Source organism: Leptopilina heterotoma, unplaced genomic scaffold (assembly GCF_015476425.1).
Source record: "Leptopilina heterotoma isolate Lh14 unplaced genomic scaffold, ASM1547642v1 Lhet_135, whole genome shotgun sequence".
NCBI classification, from domain to species: Eukaryota; Metazoa; Arthropoda; class Insecta; order Hymenoptera; family Figitidae; genus Leptopilina; species Leptopilina heterotoma.
The window spans coordinates 101,264-113,773 of NW_025110854.1; positions in this window are offsets into that span (position 1 = coordinate 101,264).

Sequence of the window (12,510 nt, forward strand, 5' to 3'; positions counted from 1 at the left end):
TTTACAAAATTAGACATCGTACATTTGTCACAAATGTTTCTAATTGTCTGAATTCAAAAGATTTTGTTAATCCATGCAGAAACGCGGTTGCAGGTAGTGATGCACATGAGCGAAAAATGTCAAAAATGATTCAAAATGAGAATCTAATTAAAATTTTAATGAAATTTATTATATTAAAGAATTTTATAACAATTTTTGGAAATAATTGAAAACTTTTTAAAGAATTTTATTAAATGTTTAAAAAGAAATTGTATTCCTGAGAAGAATTTAAATAATAATTTTTAAAAACAATTGAATTTATGAGAAGAATTTTTTTAAAATTTTTGAAAATAATTGACTTATTGAGAAGAATTTTTAAATGTTTTTGACAATAATTTAATTCTTGAGAAGAATTTCCCTATCTATTTATAAAGATAATTTAATTCCTGACGAGAATTTTTTTAAAATTTTGAAAATAATTTAATTTCTGCAAAGTATTTTATTACTTTTCAAAAGAATTGAATTCTAGTGATGAATTTTGATATTTATCAGAATAATTGAATTTTGGAAAATAATTTTATTACAATTTGTTAGAACAATTGATTTTATGGGAAAAAAATCCTTAAAATAATTGATTTTATGGGGAGAGTTTTGTTGACTATCAAGATAATTGAATCCTTTTGCAGAATTACTTAAAAATTATTGAAAATAATTAATTTCCTGCGACGAAAAAAATAGGGGAAATTTTCAAAATAGGGTACGTTTAGGGACCAAAATTAAAAAGGGGACTTTTATGGATATAGGGAACAGACTGTGAAGCCTGTATAAGTATTTTCCTTTTATTTTATTTTTAATAAAATATTATTCAAATATAATTTTAAGGAAATACTTTAAGTAATAACTCACTTCATTTTCTTCTACAAGTGAATAATAATTTTTTTAAAACTCTCTTTCGAAAACAGCGATTGAGTAAGTCGACATTTCCTTTCCCCAGGATGTTTTGTTAAACTGCTCAACTTTGTGTCGTGGATCCAAGATTAACACAGCGCAATAAATCCAATTGCACTTATTGTAGTGCTTAAAAAGCTTGTCTCGAGCTGAAAAAAGAGCTGATCGAATTTGAATTTGGATTAATGTTTTCGTTTTCATTTGATCTAAGCCTTGAATTTCTTTCTCAAGCTTATCGATAAGCATGTTGAACCAAACCACAACGTATGGTAAAGTTGAATATTTGTCCCCTGAAAAAAGTTTTGACAATACTTGAAAATGTCGCAGGTACTGACAAATTTCCCTTAAAACTGTCCACTGGTCTTCATAAAGAAGTAAATCGTTTAACGATTTATTATTGCGACACAGTAAATCTGGAGGCTTTTGCAAATGAAGTGCCAACTTAACCATATCATAGGTGGAATTCCACCTGGTGCTCACGTCAATGTTTGGAGATTTTATGGCCACATTACAGATCTCACAACAGTTACTTAATTTGTTTCGCCACTGCTCGGATTTTTTCAGAAGTTTGAAAAGTCTTCTAATTTTGTCAAGTGGAGTTTTACAAGACTTAATCGATTCTTCAAAATCATCATTTATTACTTTCAATAATATCATCACTCGATTCGTTACCGTCACTCTCAGTATCTTCAAAGTTTTCATCGCTTTCATCAACCGCATAGTCTTCTAATTTCAGTTTCCTTTAACAAATCTTGAACTGCGAGGTGTAAAATGTGTGCGAAACATTTGAAATGTTGATTTTCATTATTAAACAAAATTAATTTCGACAGCTCACACATGAAAGTCGTATTGTTCGCAGCATTATCGACGGCAATGCCCTGTAGTTTTGCCTCGATGTTATATTCCTGGAGTACTTTGACAAAAATTTTAGCGATATCTTCACCTGTGTGATTTCCATTCAATGGACAAAAATCCAAGAGAATTGAGTGCATGGTCCAATCCTTCGATATAAAATGCAGTGTTACGCAGTAATATGATCTACCAGAAATTGATGTCCAACCATCGATTGTAGTGGAAAATTTTGATTCATTATTTTTTATTATATTCATGACAGAATTTTGCATAGTTTTAAATCGATTTTCAATTAAAGTTTTTAATTCTCTTCGTTTTGGTAACTTCGCCATTAGATTTAAGTTGTTGAAATAGTCTTGAGATTCTTTGTCATCAAAAAAGCAATACGGCAGATATTTTCGTACAACCTAGTCTGCAGTCATGTTATCAAATATTTTCTGATCAAATACCTACGGAAATTAGAATGTATACAAATCAAGAAATTTTAGTTTTAAAAATTATTTTTACCCATAAAAATTTATTTTATGTACATGTATATTACTGCATATATTTTGTGAAATTTAAATTAATTGAAATTTATATTTTAGTTGGTATATTAAATTTTGGACAGTATTGAATATTTCAAATTATTATATAACATGACAAATTTGTATTATTTTGTATAATCAAACATATCACGTATGGACTTTAAAAATTTCTAATTAAAAGGAATTAAAATTTTAAAAGTAAAAAAATTGTAAAATGCTTATTTTTTATCGACAATTGTTTCCAATACTATTTTTTAAAATCTTTTTAGACTATTAATAGTACGGGCTTTTTAAAATATTCATTTTTTGAAAATACAAAATTTTTAAAGTAGTTGAAAAGATTTTCCTATAATTTTAATAGTAAAATATTTTTTGAACCTAAATAATACTAGAAAACATTGAAACTTAATTATTATTTATTATCGACAATTGTTTAAAATACTTTTTTTATGATTTTTAACTATTAATCCATCATTAATATTAATTTCTTTTGTAACCATATAATTTAAAATTATAGACTGATGATTTCTTCGACTGAAAAAGAATTTTATTAGGTTACTTTTTCATTTTTATTGCTTTTTTATTTATATGAACACAGTACTTAAATTTCAGCAAGGTAAACTTTTTTGTTTATTTATTTTTTATTTTTATTTATTTACTTTTATTTTTTACAATTTCTGTAATTTTAATATTCTATATTCCTCCGGTTATAATTTTTGTTGTTTTCTACCTTTATAATTTATAATTTGTTTTTAAATTTATTTATTTGTTATTTATTTATTTAATTATTAATTAATTTATTTATTTTTAAATTTATTGTATTATAATTAAAATTATTATTTAGCGCCTGTAATTTTTTTTTACTTTTATTATAAATAAATATTTAATTATAAGAATATTAATATTTTACTTTTTTTCTGAAATTTGAGAAACATCGTAAAACTCTCCATACTCCTTTGGATGTTTATTTTCTATGTGTCTTTTGATTCCACTTGTGTTTCCTGCTGTCATTTTTATAAAAACCTTTACTTGATCGCACAGCTTACATTTCGCATATTTTACACCTTCCTTGTAAAAGAAATCAAAATATTCGTCGAAGCTTTTACCTTTCTTTCTTCTTACTTGCTTACGTCTTAGGAAATAAATTAATAAAATCATACTTTAATATACATTATTTGTTATGTTTACATACAATTTTTGCGTAGTAATATTTTATAACAATTATACTTTGTAGGAATTAGTAGGTTATCCTCATTTGACTCGTTTTTTCTTTTTTGAGGATTCTCCCCAGAGTTTGAACAAGCCATTTTTAAAAAATGTTTATTGTTCCCGTTCGATGACAGTAGCAATGACGTATTGAGAAATGGATTTGAAAATGAGACGATATGAGACGATAAAAACAAACGAAGATTGAGATTTTTTTCGAGATAACTTCAGAAACAATCAATTTTGACTGAGAAATTTGAGAATCTCGTCTCATTGTACATCACTAGTTGCAGGATTGGAAATACAAAAGTAATGTAATGACAGGCGGCAAGACGTGTGTTACCGCCATTTTGCCAGTAGAGGGCAGAAGCATGCAGCGAGCGCAAAGGCACAGCTGTTAAAATGATTGGCATAACATTGCTATGGTAATTCCAATCCTGCAACTGCGTTTCTGAATTGATTAACAAAATCTTTTGAATTCAGACAATTAGAAACATTTGTGACAAATGTACGTTTTCAGATTTTGTATTAAGTGCCTGTTAACAGAGAAAAATTTGTTAGAAAATGAATGTTTACCAATTTCACGTCATTTAAATCATTCAGTGCCGTATTTGTTAGGTGATAACTGTTAGTCGCACATTATCGAGAAATTTAAGAGACCATCGAACACCGTTAAATTAATTCAATATCACCACTCATTTGTGTACTATTAAAAACTATATTTCTTATTATGATTCATTATATTATTATTTAATATAAAATATAGAAAAACAGACAGAAGTGGGCCACCCCCCGTTTTTATAAGTGACATATCTGTCAACCGAAATTTTTATTCTTTTGTTATCAACAGAAGGTCGATTTTCAGTTGGTTATTTAACGGTGTTGCGCAATTTCAAACAGTGGTCGACTTTTAAAAATGGCTGCTTTGAACGTAAACATAATTTCAAAAGGATTTTTCTCCCAATTTGGACAATTATTGCAAAATAGGGAAAAATACCAGTTATCCTGAAATTTTGTTCTTTCATTTGTGCACAAGAAATTGAAAATCCAATATAATACACGACGTCAGGAAGTAAAATGAGAAAATTAGATGTGCCCATTAGGTGCTGCCCGCTGGTGGTAATTTTATGTATCACGCATTTGTTTAACTTTGTCCTATTTTACTTCCTGTCGTTGTAAATCTAAATAAATATTTTACTTCTTGCGCGCAAATGAAAGATAAAATATTCAGGATATCTTGTTTTTTCTCCGATTTTCCAATAACTGTCCGAATTGGCAGAAAAATCATTTTCAAATCAAGTATACATTTGAGCAGCCATTTTTAAAAGGCGATCACTGCGGAACACCATTAAGTGTGCGACTTATAGCAATTAGTGCCAAAAATTATCAATTTTTTTCTTTTTTCTTATTGTAAAAGATATATCATCGTTGTTTACATAAGTTATTCATCGAATTATAATTAATTATAATTATATTATTATTCAATTACAATAGTATCAGACCTAACCCAGGTGAAAATGATTCGACCAGATTTCGGGAAGATATTCGTTTAAATTTCGCCCGAAATTTTTCAGAAATTCGAGCGAAATCTCCTGCGATTTCGTGCGGTAAGTTAGTGGCCACTGCAGAACTAATCAACCTCAAATTACTACACTTTCAATAGGTACTAAAATAATTTTTTCGCAATATATTTGCAAAAATAAAGAAGAGCTTTACACAGTAGGTCTTCCTCTATTATTCTTTCAAATATGAACCCGAAATATTATTTTCAAAAATTCCCAACCCAAAATATTCTTTTTTTTTTAAATGAGAAGAAATTTGCGAAACTACTATTTTTTCCCGGATGCCCTTAAGATAAAATATTATCACGGTAAATATGTGTCAGGCTCCGAAGAGAGGTACCTAAGAATCAAAAATTTTCAGTTTATGTTTTTAATTTTTTGATTAAAAATACAGAAAGAGAATAAATTATTAATTAATAATTATTGATCTTCAAGTCATCATTATATCCAAAATATTTAATTAAAAATTGGTTTCAAATTTAAATAATTAAAAATAAACTTTTAATCGACATAAATCTAACACGAACCTAAACTATAATTCGATTGCTTTTTAGGTACCTTTCTTGGTAGCGCGTCACATATATTTGAAATAAAAAATGCAAATGTGTGATTTTAAAAATATAATGTTATCGCTTTATATACACTTTTACATTTTAATTTAAATTGAGCATCCAGCTCCTCAATTATATTACATTTTATAGCTTTTCGAAAAAGTTTAGGAATTTGTTGGACATATGGAAGGAAAAAAAGTTAAAATTCGTTTTGATAAAACGTTCAAACAGATAAAAACTAAAATATGTCCTACGATGTTGAATTCTCCAAACCTTTCAACATTTGCATTCGCAAATATTTTATTTCATCGCCGATATAGGTACCACATTTTTTGAGTACTTTGTTTTTTTCCAAATATGGAATCGCCTTATTTTTAAAGACGAAATCTCGATAACATTCTGGAATCAAATAATAATATATTACATTTTAAATTACATTACATTTTGAAATCAATTATCTTTAATTTTTTAAGCAAACACAACATTTTTAATAAGATAAACCCAAATAGCACGTAACCTTATGGTAAGCTTACTATAATCTTGCCGTGTAATGTTACTAAGATTGCAACGCAAGGTTACAGTAAGGTTACCATAAGGTTAAAATGTCCTACCTGTCGGAAAGATTACCATATGGTTACACTGAAAGGTTACAGTAATTTTCAAAATTTTGGTTTTTTATATATACGCGCGTATTAAGCAATAAAAATTATAAAAGAGATTAAAAAAATTATAAATTTTTCGTTTTTAAAATTAACAGTAATTTTTTTGTAACCTTACGTCAACCTTATAGTACCCTAATGGCAACCTTACAGCTAGCTTACTGAGTAACATTGTGGCAACCTTACAGTGTAATCTTACAACAGGTAATCTCTAAAACTGAATCAGTGAAATTTGACTGAGAATCAGTGACTCTATTCTCGCGATTTGAATCAGTGGAATTTCACTGAAAATCAGTTAAAAATAACTGAAATATAGGTCATTTTTCACTGATTGATAAATGAAAAAGTTACTGAAAATTTCTGTCACACATAGGTATTGAAGATTTCAGTTATTTTTTAATTGGCCAATCAGTGAAATATGACTGAAATTTGAATCATTTTTAACTGATCTTCAGTGAAATTTCATTGATTTAATTCGCGAGAATTGAGTCACTGAAAATCAGACAAATTTCAGTGATTCAGTTTTAGAGAGTAGGACATTTTAACCTTATGGTAACCCATGGTAACCTTACTGTAACCTTGCGTTGCAATCTTAGTAACATTACACGGCAAGGTTACAGTAAGCTTACCATAAGGTAATGTGCTATCTAGGAAACATATGAGGCATTTCATTTCAAACTGTTCCACCAACAAAAAACAAAAACAAAAAACTTTAACGTAATTAATTAATAATTTATTCATTTATTTAATAAATTTATTTGTTATATGTTATTATCTCAAAACATCCACCCGTCGATTTTCATCAAAATTATATGAAAATAAAGCTTAATTTTTCTAGTTTACATTTCCGTATAATATTTTATGGACATTTAATGGGACTAATAAGAAAAACATTATTTAAAATACATATGTGTTTCTGAAAAAATTGTCGAAGTTAAAGCTTCATTTTCATATAATTCTGATAAAAATCGACGGATTCTCTTTCGAATCAGTGTATAATATATTATAAATAATTAAATTTTTAGATAATAAAATTTATTTGAAAATCGGTCTCTTTGCGATTGTTTTTTGTCGGTGGAATGGTTTGAAATGAAATGCCTCTTATAAAAGCTATATTCGAGAGATACTGGAGACAATAATTACAAATCTAATGTCAGTTTGTTAAAGTTTGAAATAAATTGTGCAATATAAACCTCATAGGGTAAAGTGCAGATAGATGCCCCCCAATTCGAAAATTACATCTAAATTCAACAAATATTAATATTTTTAATTGACTATTCGATTTTTACACACTATTACTACTTATCATTAACATATTTAAGGACCAAATACCTACAATAAATAATAAATTAATCAGAACAAAAATACAAAAGGTCTGTATTTGGCCATATATCCCTCTTGGGTGGGTAAGACGCCCCCCGCGGTAAATTATTATCATTTATTACAACAATTATTATAAAAATGGAAAACGTCAATCTAATATGTTTCTCTGATTAATTTTAAACAAGAAAATAATTGAAAATATTGTCTTACATGTTAAATATCCTCGATTTTTGTAATGAGGAATTTTGTCCAGCAGTTTGAAAATTTTTGGACATTTTCAGCAATCTGAAATTTTTACATTATTATAACTAATAACCCCGGGATGCCAGCGAGCTAGAACTTTACAGTAAAATTGTTATGGCCAATAGGTATAAAAAAAACTAATAATCCATAAATATAGTTTCTTTCATATTGCGGAGATCTGAGAAAGGGGGCATCTATCCGTGGGGGGCATCTATCCGCACTTTACCCTAATTAAAATTTCAGAATGTTTTATCTGCATAATATGTAAACTATTGAGAGATGTTTTGAATACTTATATATGAGTGATTTTTCCGAAAGTGCTCCTTTTGAACTTTGATTCTTTAATTTAATTTTTTTAATAATAATTTATAATAAAAAGGTCGACAACTTTGACTCGGAGTGATCGTTAACTGGTACATGTAAAAATTTGAATTTTTTTTATTACTAAATATATAAAAATATGAATATAATTAATAAATATGTAATTATATAAAAATTAATATACGCAAATTTTAAATATTGAAGTGATGAGACAACTTTTAGTTGAAAACAATTACACGTTTTAACATGAATAAATACAAAAAAATGTTAAGAAAATTTAGAAGTTTATCGCAAATACTTTTATATTCCATGAGTTTTTATTAATTTTATTATTTCCACTTTATCGTAATTAATTAATAAAAATAATAAAATTAGGTTATTTGATAAAAAAATTTTTTAAATATATTTTAACTAAATTATTTTTTAATTTTTTCGAAATAATGATAAATTAATTAATTTTGAATAACAGACTAAAGTAACAATGATTCTTTTTACACTTTTATTAATTCTATATTTTTTTAATTTAATTTTTAATGAAAAAAGTGACATTTTTCCATATAAAAAATTTTTTTTTACTCCCGAGAAATTGCCGGAAATTTCTCTGTATGATTCCCGGGAACTTTTTCACATGGGATATAATATATATAATATTAATAGCAAGAACTTGCGAGAATGATTTCTTACATTGAAAAATTTTTTTGTACCATCGTAATTTTCATCGGAATTCTATCGAAACTTCTATTGGATTCCAACGGAAATTCCTAAGAGAATTCCAGTGGAAATTCTAAGGAGCACTTTTCTAGGAATCTTTCCACATGGATTCTTAAATTATCCAGGTCCACGCATCTTTTTTTGTAGACTTATTTCCTGAGCGAATTACCACAAATTTAATTTTTTTAAATTTATTTTTTTGCAAAATCTATTTATTGCTTTTAGTGTTGTGTTTTATGAACTTTGGAAATACAGTGAGTTTTCGCGAGTCGTTCAATTCTCGAAAATTTTCAAGATCATAAAACTCGCTAGTCGTTCAACGCATAAGCCACGCCTCCAAGGCGATTTCAGGGATGTGTGAAACATATTTATCGCCCCAAAAGACACAATATTCAATGCCCTTACGAAAAAGTATGACAACTTACAACATAAATAAGTATTGTGATTTACGTGGCGTTTTTTCGCGACGCCATAAAAAAACACCAGGTCGAGAATGTCAAATTGTTTTGAACTTCTTAGGTAACCTAATCAAATTATCAAAATTGATTCGGAGAGATTGTTAACTTGTTTCACCTTTATCAAATTATTAATCAAAAGTTCTAATTAGAAGTAAAAATAAAATATTTTTTTTCTATGTGACAGTATGATATTATAGTTTTTATTTTATGTCCTTCAACCCCTTAATCCGACTCAAGAAAAAATTTGCAGAGTATCTCGAATTTTAAAATAACCTTACACTTATAGAAAGATTGGTTAGTCGAAGTAGGAACATAGATAACAAGTTTGCTGTCATATTAAAATGGTTCGCTATATGACAGCGAACTCACTCAAAATACTGATGTTGGTTGACAGAACGAAGTGGTCCGCTGTCATCGCAAACTTCTTAGTTGTGATAGATAATAATTATTTAAGATTTGACAGCAAAAATCAGTTAAACTATATACATAATTCTGTTATTTTTTTATGCCTTGAAGTTGGTACATGATAATGTTTTGTTTATGGCGTCGCGAAATAACGTCACGCAAATTACTACACTTGTTCATGTCGTACATTACATGTCATATTTTTTCGTAAGGGTGGCTTTGGTCCGTTTAAATTACACAGCACTGAGCACCGGCCCACACACACATACTAGAAATTGAACGACTCGTGAATCAGACACTGATCAGCTGTTGAACGACTCGTAAGTTGAACGACTCGCGAGAATTCACTGTATATACGATAGTTTGTATGAAAAACTGGTATCAAAGGATAAGGGAAAGAAACCATAAATTTATATGTATTTCTTAATCTTAAATGTTGCCATAGAGATCTATAAGTAATGCGTATTGTTTAAAAAGGATCCAATTAATTTTTTCACTTACTTCTTAAAACTCTCTCCTTTTTGGGGGTTAATTGTTTTCTAGGCGACCTGTTCGGGAGTTGCTTTAAAGCATTGGGATTGCTTGCTTTGACAAATCTGTTAACTAAAACTTTTCTTGTCCACAAAGCTTTAGCTAAATCCTTTACAAATTTCCCGCAGTCTGTATGTATATGGATATTTTTGAACACTGCTTCCTTCAGAGATATTCCCTCTCCTAAGTGAATGCGCTTAACCTATATTTAAAAAATTATAATAAACTTTTAAAAATAAGAATTACACAGGCCTGCTATCATAATCAACTTCCTTTTTTTAACAAAACTAAGCCATAATATGCAGGCCTGTGTTATTTTCATGTTTTAATTAAACAATATTGTTTGAAATTCAAAATTTTTTTAAATTTCTTCCATAATGTTCTAAATTATAATTCATTTCTTCAAAACAATAAGATTAATACTGATTCCCCAGCTGCAAAATCTTGCACAAGATCATGTACAGGAACATTGACGCGAACCTACACAAGATCAGCAAGTGAACTTGTGCAAGAAATTGGAACAAAGAACATGAACAAGAACGTGTTCAAGAACATGCAGGTGTACATTCTTGAGTGGCTTTTGAGTTTGAGAACATCTAGGCGAACATGCACCTGTTCATGCACATGTTCGTGTGTGTATTAAAAAACCGTTGTTTTCAGGTTTAAAATTTAAGAAAATTTAAAGAAAATTTTTAGTTATAATCAAAAGGTGTCTCTGACTGAAGTTGCAAAAAACTACTGCGCAGCTGTAAAACACTTAGAAAACTACTGCGCAGCCTTTAAAGCATTTGAATGATCATGCACATGAACATGAACCAGTCAAAGTTATACACACACGGTCTTGTGCATGAACATGTGCATGTTCGCCTAGATGTTCTCGAACTCAAAAACCACTCAAGAATGTACATGTGCATGTTCGTGTACACGTTCTTGTTTATGTTCTTTGTTCCAATTTCTTTTACAAGTTCACTTGCTAATCTTGTGTAGGTTCGCGTCAATGTTCCTGTACATGATCTTGTGCAACATCGTGTACACGATCTTGTACACGATTTTTCAGCTGGGACGTCCATTGTATAAAAGTAATTTTATATAAGAGAGTGTAATAAAAAAATGTTCTGTAAAATTTAATGTATTACATTAATTTCCTAAAAGTAACAAATATTTCATATTATCCCAGTAAAGAAAAAGTATTGGAAGATAGCGAAATCGCATTGGCGGTGAGTTTCTGTCAATACGTTTTCATGTGAAAACGGTATTGGGGGCGTTTTGCCAATCCTGTACTCTGAAATCTTTCGATTTCACGTTTATTATCTACTCGACTGTGTACTGTTGATCTATAACCACATGATTTAGGGAGCTTTCGACGTTCGCGCTAGGGGCGCTGTGAGTATAAGTCACAGCGCTAATTTAGAAAATACCCTAAATCATATGGTAATAGACCAACAGTTTGTCACATTTTATTTATTTACATTTTAACAAAATTTTAAATTTCCTGTTCGTTATCAGCATTTTTACACATTAAATCAAGCAGTCTTTTTGATTAAAATGCCAAATCAAGTTAATAAACGTAAAATCGAAAGATTCAAGAGGACGGGATTGACGGTGAAAAAACAGGATTGGCAGAATGCCCCCAATACGGTTTTCACGCGAAAACGTATTTGCAGAAACTCACCGCCAATGCGATTTCGCTCTCTTCCAATTCTTTTTTTCTACTGGGATTCTATGGACATCCTAGAAACATTCTAATTTGAGCGAATCAATGATTTACCTAGAATGTCATTAGAATATTCTGAATGTTAAGATGCTTTAAGGATAACTGTTGAATTAAATGAAAATATTAAACTAGTATAGGGGAGACTAGGGCTAAATGTTAAATTTTGCATAAATTATTTTTTTTAGACAATAATTCCGCTTCGATGCAAATGTGTACCTATACATCAATATTGTAGTAGGGCAAATTGTCCTCAACAACTTTAAATAATGGTATATTATGTGGCAAGCACGTAAAGCAATAAATCGATAAAGGGACCATCACACCATTCCTAAGGGCCCGTTTACATGAGAGGGGTGCACACATTGTTACTCGCTTCGAAGGTTCCTGGTGTTAGTTTTCTTCCCAGGATCCATTGTCGTCGACGGTGCTGTGCTGTGTCGCGAAAAGATTTAGTTGAAATTGTAAAAGATTGAATAATGTAAATTTAGGTTAGGATTTGATTACTTAGAGATTTTCATTT